Source organism: Lycorma delicatula, chromosome 10 (assembly GCF_047948215.1).
Source record: "Lycorma delicatula isolate Av1 chromosome 10, ASM4794821v1, whole genome shotgun sequence".
NCBI lineage: Eukaryota > Metazoa > Arthropoda > Insecta > Hemiptera > Fulgoridae > Lycorma > Lycorma delicatula.
This window is the reverse complement of record NC_134464.1, coordinates 83,610,114-83,626,326: the sequence shown is the minus strand read 5'-3', so window position 1 is coordinate 83,626,326 and position 16,213 is coordinate 83,610,114. Positions and strand designations below refer to the sequence as shown.

The following is a 16,213-nucleotide window of genomic DNA, read 5'->3' as shown; positions in this document are numbered from 1 at the left end:
ACCATCCCTGAACCATTTTGAGTAGTTTCGGCATAAAGTCTGTACGTACGTGTGTATGTATTTTGCATAACTCAAGAACGATTAGCTGTAGGATGTTGACATTTTTGATTTAGGACTGTTGTAACAATTAGGTGTACACCTGCCATTTTCTTTGAAATCGACTGGACCTTGGACGCTATTGGTCCAGTCGATTAGCCCACTATCCAAAAAAATTTGGATTTGGACTTTTTGTTATTTTGAGTAATAAGCCATCATTGAGAGTTTTTATATAAACGATATATCATAAGTGGTACTTATTTTCACTGGTTCCAGAGTTGTAACGAAATAAAATTTTAATTAATGAAATATTTGGATCTTACAAGGGGAAGACACATCGGTTAAAATCGGACTTCATCTCCTCTTTTTTTTAACTTTTATTTTAAATTTAAATATATTGGTTTATTAACCGTTGTAAAAAAAGGTTTTGCAATAAATAATAATTCAATAATAGTGAAAAGAAAAAGTATCAGAAGTTATTAATGGATAAAATTTTATGTATTTTCATTTAAAAAAATAAAAATGTATATGTAATTTAATAGACCTACAAGGAAGTCATGTGGCGTCCACATCAGATTTTTTTACCACTGTTCAACAGTTGTATACCTACAATAACAAAAACCTCTTTTTTGGTTTTCTAGTACATTTATTAACAATTTTTTTCTGCCACAGATTGAAAATACATCATCTCCGATCTCCTTGTCGGAGTGATAGCGTCTCGGCCTTTTATCAGAAGATCCCGGATTTAAATCCCGGTCATGCACGGTATTTTCCATACGCTACAAAATTCCATTTCCATATTCCACGTTTAAACTTTTCAAAGCTTCTGCGTAATTTAATCTTATCAATAATTAAATAAATAAAAATAAATTTATTTTAATATGGAAATGAAAGATTCTGCATTTGTAACTGAATTTTTATTAACTGTCCACTTATTAGAAATAATACAAAATTTATAATTACATTTCTTTTATTCGGGAATTATTGGTTTACTCTACATGTTCTAGTCTTTCTTATGACTATGATATATAAATCACTGAAGTAGAAAAGACACTGGATTCGGTGTTCTTTCTCTAAAAATAGTGATGTTTATATAATATTGCTAAAGCCTGTGGTGTAGGCAAGAATTAAGGAGTTGTTTATAGATCAGAATACAATTTGGTAGGATTATCGTATTGATATTGAACATTGTTATTTGGTTGACTGTAGAAACCAACGGGAAACCGCTTTATTCCCAGTATTTTCTAAATAATTGAAGATGTTAAGTTTATTTAAATTCTTTTAATACCGGGTATGAGGATCGTAGTTTTTAAATACGTATTCTGTGCCTTTCCACTTCTAATTCTCATCTTAAAGTAAAACTTCGACTAAAAATTATTAAAAAAAATTCCCAAACTGAAACTTCGTTTGATCCAGTTAATTATTAAACATTCGCAGATAACTGTCATTATAAAGGATAAATAACTACAGGTTATATAAAAATATTGTGTATAAATTATTAGAGTAATAAAATTTAATTACTGCAACATATATTATATATGAGCAAATTAAAAATACTTCCTTACGCAAAAAAAATGTAAATAAATTTCGTAATCAATTTAGACGATCATTTATTTAGATAATGCTACTAACTGACAGTACATTACAGTACAGGATATTATAAAACGAAAATAAGATATTCCATATTATTGTAACTGAATTCATAATTAAAGTTAGAAACATTCGCTTTTAACAAACACCTAATTAATACAATTAACATGAATGAGGTTGTTACACGAATGTAACTTTAACGCAACCAGAACATCCAGTTTTTTACGGAAAACTTCACCATTCTTTTCGTTTCGACAACTGAACAAATTGCATTGTTTACATCAACTTTTAATAATAACTTCAATTTTTCATTACCCTTTTTTTTTAAATAAAATTACCTACATTCTTAAATAAAAAAAATCTGATGTGGACCTCACATGACTTCTTTTTACGCCTATTAAATTGCACATACACACTTTTTTTAAAATGAAAAGTACATACAATTTCAATTCATTAATAACTTCTGTTATTTTTTCATATTTTTTTTTTATTGCAAAATTTTTTATTACAATAGGAGGTTAATGATTAATAAATCAATATATTTAAGTTAAAAAAAGGGGATGAATTCAGATTCAAACCGATGTGCTTTACCCTTATAAGATCCAAATATTTCATTAATTCAAATTTTATTTCGTTACAACTCTGGAACCAATGAAAATAAGTACCACTTATGATATATCGTTGAAAAACTCTCAATGAGGGCTTATTACTCAAAATAACAAAAAGTCCAAAATCCAATTCTTTTGGTCCATTTGATTGCAATCAAAAGAAGAGGTGCACAACTAGATGTTTTGCACCGTCTTACATCAAAAAATTTCAACATCCTACGACTAATCGTTTTTGAGTTATGTGAGATACATACGTACATACGTAGTGCCGAAATTAGTCAAAATGGGTTCAGGGATGACCAAAACGGATTTACGTTGAAACCTGAAAACCGAAATTTTTGGCGATCACAATACTAATTAATATTAGTTTACTTAATTAATATTAAGGTTTAAGAATACAAAGTTTTATGACATTTTTAAATTAATTTAAAAAAGAAAATTTTAAATTACAAATATATGCCCAGAAACGCTTTGATTTCAAATTATGATTAACGAAAAAAAATCACGTCATTCCTACTCCATAAATGGATCAAAAATAAGAGCTAAATTAAATGGATCTTAATTTTTATTATTTTTTTTTTGTCTCCAGAAAATATTATAATCGGTTACAATAATAAAAAACTGACAACACAGTTGTAGGACTTCCTCGTCACGCGGCTTACATTTTATTTAAAGTTATAGTTTATTTAAGTTATCATTTTATTTAAATATAATATTTTTTGTTTATTTAAATCTATGATGCTAACTAAACCGCGCGCGCATACAATAAGTCATTCGCGCGGATGTTGCGATATTAAGACCCACTTAAAATGATTTTTTTACACTTTAAATATTATACATTTATTTAATTCTACCGCTCATCTGTGACGTTACAACTTAGCAGACGACTAAAACAGCTGTAGGTCAGTACTACACTAGCGCTTCTTGTGGTGACAGGGAAAGACTACCACTTAGCCACTAGTTTATTTAGAGCATTTTTTGACGAGGGAGTGTGATTTTGCAAAAATATGTTTTGGAAATATTATATTGTAATTGTTAACAAAGGTGCGTAAGGAAAATAACACCTTAATTAGGCGAAATGTCGAGATACTGAGGGTGACCTTACTCTACAGCCTCATCCCCTTGACCTTTTATGTTGAAAATTTAATGGCCCATATATAGAAATAATTTGACCAAGTTTGGTCAAAATCGGTAGAGTAGTTTTGGATTTAAGGTGATTTAGGGTGCGAAACCGAACACACACTTACATACGAACATCCCGAAAATTTACATCCAGTTTTTGGGTTTTAGGTGTCAAAACGTCAATATCCGGTGAAAACCGCATTTGCCCAAACTGGACCGATTACAATACTTTCCCTTCTAAAACTAAAGCTCTGCTATAGCGCTAGACGGGATAGTAAAATTCTGATTAAGAGATTACCGTAAAAAAAAATCTATCGAGAAAACCGTGTCTTGAAGTCAAGTCATAATTCTATATCCAGCCGAACCAGTTATTTTTTAAATACGTCACGACAATTTCCTTGTCCACAATTCAGTTTTGGATTCCAGTTTAAAGAAATATTTTGATTTGTAAATCAATGAATATAAAAAGCTACAAGATACGGAACTGCTTACAGGCTCCGAATGAAACAAACTGATCTGGAGACTTCCAGAATATCAAAAGAATCAATCAAGGAATTTTGGAGTTTTTAACGTTTCTGTATTAATCAGATGTTGTAATGAATAAAATGTATTTACGTAGAAATACTTTATTGGTATATATTTTTTTAATGTTTATTAATTTTAACTAGGGGATCCAACTTTTGGGTAATGCAAGTCCAATGTCGATATCTAACAGCTGTTTCGAAATATTGTATTGAGGTGTATAACAGACACCTTGGTTTGTAAAAAAAAAAAAAAAAAAAAAACAAAAAAAGGTAAATACTGGAATATTTATGTTTACGATACGTCCGGGGGGAAATACAATTTTTCAGTTCAAAGTACGAACTACGACTTAAAAACCACATGAATCACTTACTGTAATTCTCCTAGACAACGGTGATGACGTTAGAAGATTAAAACAGTTACACGTTCTGGACCTTTGACTCTATAGTTCTTAAATATAACTTCAACTGTGAGTGCTGTGCACATTATCTCTTAGATTTTTATTTTCAAATTTATTGCATTTTATTTTCCTTTCTTTCTCGTTCTTTCATCGTTTTTCTTGCTATTTATGACTTCTTTTATTTTTTTTCTCTTGTTCTACTGTTATGGATAAAACGTTGTTCATAAAAATGACGTAGTGTATGTGCTACTTGTCACAAACATTCATTGTGATACTAATGAGTAATTTTTTGAGGAGGTTCGCTGGAAATAAATAATTAATTTTAGAATATTTATTTTTTATTTGGTTTATAGGATTTATGAGATGATTTACGTTTATTATTATTATTATCTTTTAATTCGTAAGTATAGAAGTAACTATTAAGTTAATCTATATTAAAATTCATTCACATTTTGAAAAATATGGGAAATTCCTTCCAAAAATTTTCCCTTCTTGCGGATCTTTGACGTTTCATGATTTCCTCTAATCCAAAAAAATATAACTTTAGCTTAATATAACTTTTTTTACTGAAAAAGTCCAAAACAATATATATTGGCCTACAGTTTGCTTGATATTTCCAGAATGGATTGACCGATTTTGATGACAAAATTTCATGTGATACGATGATTTCTGTATTTTGATGCCATTTACTTTTTATCACATTAGTCAAAGGGACAAAGAAATACGGTCCTTATGAATCATGCATCTCAAAATGTTTACTCAAAGGGTAGGTAAATTTATTTTACATAATTAAACACCACATCAGGTATCTAAGATAATTTCTGATAATGTTTAATCTTATTCAAATCTCCACAAAAGGAGTGCGGCCAAAAAACTTTTTTTTTGTAAATTCTAGAATCAAAGTACTAATTAAATGATTCCATTACATTGATATGTTACTTTATTTATGTATTTCAGCAATTTCATTCAGAGGTGGGAGAAAATAAGACTAATTTATACCGTTAGTTATCCATATTACTTGATATCTTAAAAATGAATTACCCGATTTATTTTCATTTAATTTTCCTACTACGAAACGGTTATATACTTCATTGCTGGCGTTTTTTATTTAAGAAAAATATTTCTCTAAATTTATTTATTTATATAATTAGATTGTTTTATATGTTGGTATACAATATAATTAGTTCTTCAGGGCATGACGCATTTCGGGATAGGCAGGCTCGATTTGATTTGACTGACTGTGGTCAGTGTCCTCAATGTTTGGTATCGAATGATGCATATCTTGTGCTGTACGTCAGCTCAAAATATGAGTTTAGGCGTGCAGAGGTGACTTGAGCGTATTGGTTCGAATCTGGATCTGCAGGCAAGCTGGATAGTTAGAATGGCGAATTTTTGAAAGATTTTTGACGCTTGAAAAGACGGACTGCAGAAAGTGTTTAGTGTAGAATAGCAGCCTGGTTGGCTAAGGTCCTATTTGGGTGCTTTTCCGCCAGAGTAGGCGCTTTCGGTAATTGTACCCTAGATTTGTTTCGTATGTTCGTGGGTAATTTTAGTGTGGTAGATGAAAATTTTGATGTTGTGAAGAATGTTCGTGGGTATGAGATTAATGTTTTGTTAAAAACTCAATTTGTAAATTCTTATTCGTTGTCAGTATTTTGATTCGGTTTAGTTGAGTTTGAAAAATACCTTTTTGTTAGCTGATGATGGGTTTTAACGCATGGAAATATCTTTTGAGGCATTTGCATAGGTGGAATCCTGATATAAGCCGCACTGATTACTAAAATATGTAATCAGGTATTGAGGGTCTGTAAAATGACCTCCGATAAAGCCTATCTAGGAACGGAGGAGGTGTTGTGGAGACAGGGATCGTCACAAGGCCGGTGTCTTTCCCTAAGGGCAGGATAATATAATTAGATCTTATTGGGGGGGGGGGGGATTGATAAGGAAAACTGGCAACATGGCCATGTTAAACATATAGTTATAAAAAAATTTCAAATAATATACGTAAAAAACAATAATTAAAAATAGAGATTTTACGATTAAAAATAAAGTAATTTTGTATCCTCAACACAAAAAATGACACTCCCTAAATAAATGTTCATATAAATAAACATAACCCATGTTTCTTATAAAAATAGAAAGATTATTCAGGATTAACATTAAAACAATTTAAGGATGTAAACAATAATAATATTCAATTAATTACTGTAAACTGAAATTCACATATTATTATAATGATTAATTCATTAAGTTTCATCTGGAAAAAAAATCTGCTGGGAAAGTATAACTGTAACCATTACCAAGCTTCATATGTAATTTGTTATTAAAATGAAATTATATAATCATGAATAATGGTATGATTAATTAAAACTCAGCTAATAATCTTTAATGAAAAGAAACAAAATGATTACTGTTTTAAGAGATTACTGAAAATCCTTTCACTGATGGAAAAATATTTATAAATATAAAAAAAATTTATAAAAATTAAAAACCTTTCTTTTTATAAAATGTTATAATTAGATTGAAAGAAAAATAGTAGGGATTTATATTGTAAAGATCCCTGCTGAAAACAAGATACACCTAAAAATAACAAAATCATATTCAAAAAATCCAGACTTTATGGCAAAATAAAAAGTGAAATAGTTTTCACGGCTTTCTTAATTGGATTACTTTTTTTTATATCAACTGCTACAAATCCTACACAAATTCATGTGATAATCAACCCTACAAGTAAAACATCTATACTGTGTTCACCACAAAGAAACAAACATCATTACTCTAAAAGAAAGCAAATCTGACCAGGGTCTTTTACTTGAGATGCTTTTCGTATGGTACAGTATTAAAAATACGTTCTTTTTTCCTTTTTAGCCTCCGGTAATTACCTTTCAGGTAATACTTCAGAGGATGAATGAGGATGATATGATTGTGGGTAAATGGAGTGTAGTCTTGTACAGTCTCAGTTCGACCATTCCTGAGATGTGTGGTTAATTGAAACCCAACCACCAAAGAACACCGGTATCCATGAACTAGTATTCAAATCCGTGTAAAAAAACTAAGTTTACTAGTACTTGAACGCAATATTAACAATACTACAGTAAAATATTATAACATACAAATAATTTAAATTAAGTACTTATTCATTTAACGTATATAAATAATACTACAATAAATAATATAAAATAATACTACTAACGCGCCGCGGCTTCCCAACGACGGTTTTCATTAACGGTATAAATAAACATATACATATGCCCGATTGACCGGTGTTATTAATAACATCATATTAATAATAACATGTGATTTTAGTATGATCAAAATTTATTGTAATTTACGGCCTCAAATAAACATCAGTGAAAATGAAGAAAAATATTACGTAAGGAATTTATATGACAAAAAACCGAATGAATAAATCATTAATTTTATACAAAAATTGGATTTTAGATATGAAAAGCATGTTTAGCAAAAATCAAGAATATTTCTTAATTTGTTCAGAAAAAATTCGAGAAAACTAATTGTAGTTTTTACTCCATTTCACCCACTTAGAAGTCGAATTTTGCCAAACCCAGAAATTAATTTTTAAATATTCATCTCTTGAATATTTATGACTTAATAAATCATTAATCTTAGATGATATCGATGACTTTTTTAAATTTCCGCTAGATCACATTTCACCCCCCTCGCTTCATCAGACGCAAGACACTGAAAAAAAAATCGATTTTTAGATATCTGTATAAGGAATATTTTAAAATAAAAATTAAGTCGACATCTATTTTAGAAGCCGAGAAAATAAAACAAACGTAAAGTATCATTTCACCTCCTTAGAAGTTGAATTTCTTAAAATCCTTTCTTAGCACACCTTTACTATATAAAACAAAACATACCCAAAAAATTTCGTGTTTTTAACTTTAATAGTTTAGGCTAGGAGTAGATGAGTAAACGAATGAATCAGTCAGGACATCTTCGTTTAATTATATATATATATATATATATATATATATATATGACATCCATTGCCGGGTTGAAGCAGAATATTGGTAACGCATTATTTCACAATACAAAGTAGCACATTAATCTGTTACTTTTCACTATTTACCTCAAGTTTTTGTTAAGGGTGTAATTATATAATATACCAGAGTTACAAGTAGCACTAGTCAGGGTTGGTTATACATTAATATATATCGTGTGTCCTACGAAGAGATATACACTTTTGTTTAGTATCATTCACCAGTAAAAATGTTCTGTAAAATTATCAACCTTCTAGGATTTATAGAAACAAAATGGCGGCTTTCAAATAAAAACATCAATTTCAGACAAACAACATTTTTTATTCATTACAAAATAGAATGATAAAAATTTAATAAAAATGATTAAAAACAGATGATAATAAGAACTGGAATAATTTAACAAAGTTAGATAATTATTAATGGTTATGAATAATTTTTACCTTGTTTTATTCAATTCGAACACCTGTTTAATAGTAGCTATACATCATCTGTTTTTAATCGTTTTTACCAGTTATTTTGCAATGAATAAAAAATCTGATGTGGACACCATATAACTTCCTTATACGCCTGTTAAATTACATATACACATTTTTTTTTTAAATGAAAAGTACATGAAATTTTATTTCATTAATAACTTCCAATATTTTTTCGTATTTTGTTTTTATTGAATTATTATTCATTGTAATTTTTTTTACAATCAAATATTTAATCAATACATTAAAAAATAAAAAAAGAAGATGAAATCTGATTCGAACCGTTGTGCCTTCCCTTGTAAGATCCAAATATTTAATAATTTAAAATTTCATTTTGCTATAACTCTGGAACTAATGAAAATAAAAACCACTTATGATACATTGTTGAAAACCTCTCATTGGGGGCTTATTACTGTAGTTAAGAAAAAGTCCAAACTCCAAACGTTTTGAGCATTTTTGGATACTTTTGATTCAGTTGATTGCAATAAAAAGGGAGGTGCACAACTAGATGTTACAACAGTCCTAAATCCAAAATTTCAACATCCTACGGCTAATCGATTTTAAGTTATGCGAGAGACGTACATACATATGTACAGACGTCACGGCGAAACTAATAAAAATTGATTCACGGATGGTCAAAATTGATATTTCCGTTGAAATCTGAAAATCGAAATTTATCACGTCACAATACTTCATTTACTTCGTACAAGGAAGTAAAAATGTGGTTTATCTGAAATGGATGTTTTTATTTGAAAGCCACCATTTTTGTTTCTATAAGTCCTAGAAAGTTGAAATTTTCAACATTTTTAGAACCTTCAACAAAAGTTCTGTAAAGTTTGAATAGAATCGGTGGTGGAATGGGCGGGTGATATAAATTAAAAGAGTATAATTTGAAGAAAATCAAAATTTTTTTTGCAATTTTGAAAAAAAATTAATTCGCCATTTATTTAAAGTGATATTTGAGTAAGATTCAAGAAAAATCAGTTTAGTTAATCCTTAGATATAAAGCCAAAAGCAGTGCGACACACATATGTACATACGAGTACATATATGGTTTTGGTGTAGATTAACTAGTTGGACCATAAACGTAAAGATTTGGAAAAAACCCGGTACCCTATTTTTAACATGATTACCATACTTTCCCCTTTAATATATAACTATTCTAGCAATATTTGCCGGTAAAGTAAAATACACTATATTTGTGATTAGGTGATGATTAGGTTTAGATGGATAGATTTAGGAGATGTGATTAGGTTTATGATTAGGTTATTTTAATATAATAATATTTTGTATGATATTCACTATTACAAAGAGAAATGAATGTAAATTACATAAGATTTCTTATGATACATTTAAAACTGAAATTATAATTCAAGGTTATTTCAAACCAATTATTATTCTCTTCCTATATATTTTAATTGTTTAAATCGATAGTCTTGAAAATAAATTTTTCAGAAACTATTATGAAAAAATTAAAAAGAAAACTATAATAAAAAAAATTTCATAAGGTTTGATTGTTTCACTAAAAATTACATCCTTTTTCCGTATTCAAATTAAATTACTTGCCAAAAAAAAGAACTATAATAATAATAATCATGATAAAATATATTCATGCATCTAGAATGTTTCCAAAACGCATTTAACATTGTAATTTTCTATTAACCAATACTATAATTAGTAATGTTAAACAGTATTTTCATTATGACGTAATAAAAATGAATTGCGGATGTTACACAATATGGAATAGGTCTAAGTCGAACATAACGTGAGCTTTAATGAGGAGGCCTAAAATATTTAGGTTACATTACAACTAATAATAATAATAAAATATTATTATTATTATAAAGTATAACCAAAAATATCTTATTATAATTAAATCTGTGTTAATAATTTATTAAATTTTAATAATGCGATTATATTATTTGACATATTTTATTTATAAAACGTTTCAGGCAAAAACATATAAAATAAAACAGGTTAAGTTTATATATGTAAAATTAAAATAAAAAACATATCTTATTTTTTTATGTGGCTGATTATTTATTAAAAAAAAAGGAATAATCCAAAAATTATTTATAAATTTATCTCACTAAATACAAGTAATAACATAATCACGCGAGCACGCCGATAAACACACACACAATAAACGTTGTAATTATATTGAAATTGTGTCATTATGTATACTTAAATAGAATATTTATTACCACAATATCTTGTTAATTGTTTTTTATAACATTTACTTTTTAAAACTATATTCCACTTAAATAATACATTTTTATTAATGTTTCAATTAAAAAATAATAAATCATATTATTTCACAATTAACAGAACATGTATTTTACATTTCAATGATTTTAAAACTTTTACCTAATCATTTTTCCTGGCAAAACGCTAAATATATATTTTTGTATTTTCTAAAAAGAAAAAGAAATCAACATTGTAACTAATGATGGAGAGTGAAAATGAAGGTTATGTAGATATTTTAATCTTTTAGTTAGTTTTTATTTATTTATTTTTATTTTTTTGTATTTACAAACAAATATCAGATTAAACTTGTTAGTATAAATTCTTATCTTTATTTTTTATTAATAGTATAGAAACGCACGCGCACCACACATAAAAAAAAACAATAAAAATAGGTGATTTAAACTAAGCTAGCATTTCGTTTTGATTAAATTTTTTTTTAATCTATTTTTAAAAATATATTTATAATTATAGCATTAAAGGAGGTTTTAAAAAGATATGTATGACTCAGCAGATAACAAAAATTTAATGTTGTAAAATATCCCAAACTAAAAAGTTTAATTTTAATTAAATAAGACATGTACTGAAAAACCTACATAACATTAAATATAATTTAATGTAGACAACATTTAACTTTATTATGTACAAAGTTTCTAACTTTTTGATGCAAAAAAACTACTATATATCTTGTGGTAGTAAGATAAAATTAAATTAAAAAAAAAAACATAAATAAAAAATAAAACTACCTCAAACTACTGCAGAAATAAACGAAAAACTTCGGTTATTTCGTTAAATTTACATTTAACTTCAAATTAAAACCAACCATCAACTTATCATTGTTATTGGTCCTTGATTTACCACTGACTTCCAACTGTTACAAAAAAAAAACAAAAGAAAAACATTAGGCTGTTTTTAAAAAGGTTTTTAGGCGAAAACCTGAGTTTAATATAATAAGAGAAATAAAATAAAAGAATAAGAAAGATATTTTCACCAAGATTGAGAAAAGGCTCTCTGGAATTTCAGATAATATTTTCACCTGAGTTTTATAAAACTATAACTTTATAACTTTATTTTATTTATAACTTTATAAAAATAAATTCAGTACTAAAACAATAATTACAAAATAAAAAATTAAATCCTTTAGATACTATACTATATACAGAGTAAGAAAAAAGTCCCTTTACATGTTAATAGCATAGTACAGATATGTAGATAAACATTGTTATGAATACAACAAACAGTATTTTTCAACATTTATGAATGATTAACTAATGTTAACATTTATTGCTAATAGCATTGTTACAAAGGTTCAAAGTTCATTTATTGGTTTGGAAGCAGTTCATTTAGCCGTGTGCGGACACACAGCAAAACGTGATGGCGCCGTCTTGTTGAAATGTAACGATATCAGTTATTCCTCTTGCCGTTAACTCTGGAAGCAACCACGTGTTAATTATGTGAAGATAGCTGTGCTGGTTCACAGAACCATTAAAGAAATATGGTCCAAGTAGATGGTCTGCCGTTATCCCTGCCCAAATCATAACAGACGGCGGATTGCACTCGATTTCCTCATTAAAGTGCGGATTGTCTTTTGCCCAAAAAAAGACCTTACGATTTCGTGAGCTACGATAAATCGCACAGTCAGAGAATAAAAATTTGTTTGACCATTTGCATGTGGGAAGCATTATTTCACATGCATGTATACGTTGTTCCAAGTCACCATCACTCAAATCATTCACTGAGGATGGCCGAAAACATGAAACATTCAAGACTTTCCGCATGTGGTTTCGCATAGTCGATCTCGAGATGCTTAATTCTGCAGACCGCTTACGGGTTAACTTCATCGGCGATCGTTCAATTGATTCCGCCGCAGCAAAACGAGTTTCGGTGCGACTCGTAGGCCTTCCGCTACGTGGTGCATCGAGAACACTTCCCGTCGTAAATGTTTTCTTCTCTCTTGCGAATAACGTTGGTCGTAATGGCGGCTGTTTTCCAAACCGCACAGCGAAGTCCCTCAAAATGTCCGTCGTTATTTTCTTTGTGTTCTGACGTAGGCCTTCCGCTACGTGGTGCATCGAGAACACTTCCCGTCGTAAATGTTTTCTTCTCTCTTGCGAATAACGTTGGTCGTAATGGCGGCTGTTTTCCAAACCGCACAGCGAAGTCCCTCAAAATGTCCGTCGTTATTTTCTTTGTGTTCTGACGTTCGTGAACCCACACAGAAGCCACCAAACGCCCCTCAGCAGTGAAAGCACTTGTATCCACTGAAGAACTGCCACTGAAGAACTGAAGCACTTGTATTGTGGGAAGGACTGTCACGTCCTTCCCACAATAACCGAAGTGATATGCGCAGGACTCAGCTTATAGCGGGAAATAATAATAGAGTCAATCTGCATAACAATGCAAAAAATTACCGGTTTTTATGTTTTTTTTTTTTTTTCACAACAATGGTTATCTACATGTGTAACTGTACTATGCTATTAACATGTAATGGGACTTTCTCACCACACTGTGTATTATTTATTTTTAAATGAAAAAAAATTAATGAAAAATAATGGTCGACGGTAATGGTTCACGGAAATCAGAGAATGTCAGTTTTCCGTTGAATGTGAATACATACCAAATTAGCAATAAAAGACCGAAATATTTCCTTGTACAGGACGTTTCATAATGTTCTTCGGAGTTTCGAAAATTCATTAACAAAAAACTATTTCACTCATAAGAATAAAACAAGTACTGTACGAAAGAGTACTTCAAATAGTTTTTTCCACGTATACTAGGCAGTTAGTAAGCCATTTGCTCGCTAGGCGTCGACAGTAGAGTAAATGGCCGCCACGGGAAGCGAGAAGTCGTTTTGTGTGATAGAATTTCACTTGTCAAAGTCAGTAATTTCTGTGCAACGTGCGTTTCGATTGAAATTTCATAAGGAGCCACCAAGTGACAATTCAATTCCTGCATGGTATAAACAATTCAGTGAAACCGGTTGCTTGTGCAAGCGGAAATCACTGGTCGTCCATCAACCTCTGAAGTCAATGTCGAACATGTGCATGCAAGTTTCATTCGCAGCCCGTCAAAATCGACTGCGGCTGCAGGTAGAGAATTAGAAATTCCGAAAACAACAGTGTGGAGAGTTCTCCGTAAACGTTTATTATGCAACAGTACCATCTTCAATTAATCCAGCGTCTTTCTGATGGAGATAAAACACATAGGCTCGATTTTTGTTTACAGTTACAGGAAAAGGTGTTGTTAGATGAAGGTTTTCTAAAGAAGATAATTTTCAGCGATGAAGCTACTTTCCATATTAGCGGCAAAGTAAACCGTCATAACGTGCGGGTTTGGGAAACTGAGAACCCACACGCTTATGTGGAACACATTCGGGATTCTCCGAAAGTAAAAGTTTTTTGTGCGATCTCTTGTAAAGCAGTGTATGGACCTTTCTTTTTTATGGAAACGACAGTAACCGGCATGATATACCTGGATATGTTACAATTATGGCTTATGCCTCGGCTACTCAACGACTTCATTTTCCAGCAAGTTGGTTGTCCTGCCCGTTTTCATAACAAGGTTCGACAGTACCTTAACACAACATTACCTCGGCGCTGGATAGGACGTGCGACTGAAGAAGACCACCACATTATGCTGTGGCCACCAAGATCACCAGACCTCCCGCCATGTGATTTCTTTCTCTGGGGTTACGTGAAAGATAAGGTGTTTATCACACCAATGCCGCACGATATCGCTGAGCTAAAGGATCGCATAATCAATGCAATCAGCTCTATCGAAAATGACGTAACGAGTTTGGAAAAAGCTAGACTTTAGTGTTGATGTGTGCCCTGTCACTAGAGGAGCACCATTTATAGATTTTAACAAAAACTGTTTTAAGTCCCTGCATCACCTCGTACAACTTTCATTTACGTAAGTGAAATACTTTTTTGTACTGAATTTTTGTAACTCCTAAGAACATTATGAAACGCCCTGTATTATTCATATTCCGACCTTCATTGGTATACGTCGTCAAAGATAAGCTCTTGTTGGGGGAGGGGGGGTTGAAACAATAATTAGAAATTAAAAAAAAGAGCACCCAATGCCAATCTCTGAAGTAAACAGGTTTACGAGAAATCATCGTAAAAAAAGGAAAGTTTAAATTTAATCCAAACACAACCTACGCTCGCTTCGCTCGCTAATCTCGTCAAATTAAATTATAGTCATATTTATATTTTATAATTAAATTCATTAAATCTAAATCTTCACTAACCTTGTCTAATTAACGAAAAAAATACAAATTATAAATCTTATTCTCCAACAATGTAGGCGATTAATCAAATTAATTGTATTTATAAAAAAGCTAATTAAATTTTCAGCATTTTATAAATTGAAAGGACCAATCAGGATATACAGAATATGTTAACTGTATGGACGAAAACGATACAAATAAAATAGTCAGATGGTTTGCCCTGTGTTTAATTTTTTTTATAAAAATATTTCTTATTCAACTTTCACTATCAGTGAATGCTGAATGTCGACATATACCGGCGAACGTCCGAATAAGCACATATTTCGATCTTTCATCACCATTCACCGGATTATGTCGACATTTGCCAGATATTGGTCTTTCACAGTGATACATATATATATATATATATATATATATATATATATTAATTTTTTATTCAAATTACTTTCTACTTCTATGATAAACATTGAAAAACTAATGATAACAAAAAATTCAGAGAAATTTTCAGTGTACATGTAAACAGTTTTTTCTTTTATCTTCAGTGATTTGTTTTATGCAGCTCTCCAGGATTCCCTATCTAGTGCTAGTCGTTTGATTTCAGTACACCCCTATATTCTACATCCCTAACAATTCGTTTTTCCTTATTCCAAACGTTGCCTGCCTGTACAATTTTTCCCACATACCTGTCCCTCCAATGTAGAAATAGTACAAAGTGATTAAAATTTGTTACATATACTAGCATTTCTTCGCGGTCTCGCCAGTGCATTTAACCACTACTATGCTTCGGAAGATATTCAGTTAAAAAAACGTGCAATAAATAAAAGATTTTTCGAACTTTTTGGGAAAAAGGAATTTGGGGGGACCAAAATTCACCCTTACAAAAAAATTTCAAGATTTTCAATTTTTATTCTGTTAGGAAAATGTTGAATATATGACGAATAAATCAGTGAGGATTTCGCATATAAATATATATATATATATAT

At 30.1% G+C, this 16,213-nt stretch overlaps 1 protein-coding gene across 1 annotated transcript in view; it reads right to left on the bottom strand.

Moving 5' to 3' along the window:
- The window catches only part of Lmpt (four and a half LIM domains protein limpet), a 913,540-nt gene that overhangs the window by 623,817 nt on the left and 273,510 nt on the right, over nucleotides 1-16,213 (bottom strand). The gene's annotated exons all lie outside the window — the stretch shown is intronic.